Genomic DNA, 1271 nt, shown 5'->3' on the forward strand with positions numbered 1-1271 from the left:
CTCAGTTTTGGTTCAGGCTCAACGACTCCTTCGTCATCTTGAATATTAATTGCGTTGAGTTGTTCCCTTGGGCTAGGTTCAGTATTACTTGGCAAGCTACCTTGTGGTCGTTCGGAGATTAGTTTGGAAAGCTGGCCTATCTGAGTTCCAAGCCCTTGGATCAACGCTTGTTGATTTTTAAGTGCTATCTCGGTGTTTTGAAAATGGGTTTCTGACACCGATATAAACTTTGAGAGCATCTCTTCAAGGTTCGACTTCTTTTCCTGTTGATAAGGTGGTTGTTGAAAACCCAAAGGATGTTGTGGTCTTTGATTTCCTTGACCGCCCCACGAGAAATTGGGGTGGTTCCTCCAACCTGCATTGTAAGTGTTACTATATGGGTTATTTTGGGATTGAGAGTTATTGTTACCCATATATTGGACTTGTTCCTCCTCGATGGCAGGGTTGAAGGGTTGATACTCTGTGCATGCTCCTCCCCCATTTGTCTCGCACCTCATTACTGGATGTACATGAGTAGAACCAAGTAAACTATCAATCTTTTTATTTAGAAGTTCTACCTGGTTTGACAGCATAGTAACTGAATCGATGTTATAAATGCCTGCTATTTTAGTTGGCTTAGTCCTCGTGACTTGCCACTGATAGTTATTCAATGACATCTCCTTTATAAACTCATAGGCATCTTCAGGTGTTTTATTATTGATGGTTTCGCCAGCAGCTGCGTCAACCATTTGTCGAGTCGAAGGATTCAGGCCATTATGGAACGTTTGAACCTGTAGCCAAAGCGGTAACCCATGGTGAGGGTACCTTCTCAGTAAGTCTTTGTATCTCTCCCATGCACCATAAAGAGTTTCTAAGTCCATCTACACAAACGAAGAGATATCATTACGTAATTAGCCATTTTAGTCGGTGAAAAATATTTTAAAAGAAATTTTTTGGTCATTTGTTCCCAAGTAGTGATTGACCCTCGTGGTAATGAGTTCAACCACTGTTTAGCTTTGTTTCTCAATGAAAAAGGGAATAACCGAAGACGAATGGCATCATCAGAAACACCATTAATTTTAAATGTATCGCATAATTCTAAGAAGTTTGCTAAGTGAGCGTTGGGATCCTCATCCTGCAAACCATCAAACTGAACAAATTACTGTATCATTTTAATAGTGTTAGGTTTTAGTTTAAAAGTATTTGCATCTACAGTAGGTCTTTATGCTCGATTCAGTTCCTGTTAAAGAAGGTTTAGCATGATCATACACAGTGCGTAAAGTAGGATTTTG

General features: G+C 39.9%; 1 non-coding gene across 1 annotated transcript; it reads left to right on the forward strand.

Annotated features, from left to right (window-relative positions):
- The first annotated feature begins 786 nt into the window (after nucleotides 1-786).
- LOC121216475 (small nucleolar RNA R71) lies at nucleotides 787-892 on the forward strand. Its single transcript, XR_005912661.1, has one exon. It is a non-coding gene; the product is annotated as a small nucleolar RNA R71 (small nucleolar RNA).
- The last annotated feature ends 379 nt before the right edge of the window (nucleotides 893-1271 follow it).

This window comes from Gossypium hirsutum, chromosome A02 (genome assembly GCF_007990345.1).
Source record: "Gossypium hirsutum isolate 1008001.06 chromosome A02, Gossypium_hirsutum_v2.1, whole genome shotgun sequence".
NCBI classification, from domain to species: Eukaryota; Viridiplantae; Streptophyta; class Magnoliopsida; order Malvales; family Malvaceae; genus Gossypium; species Gossypium hirsutum.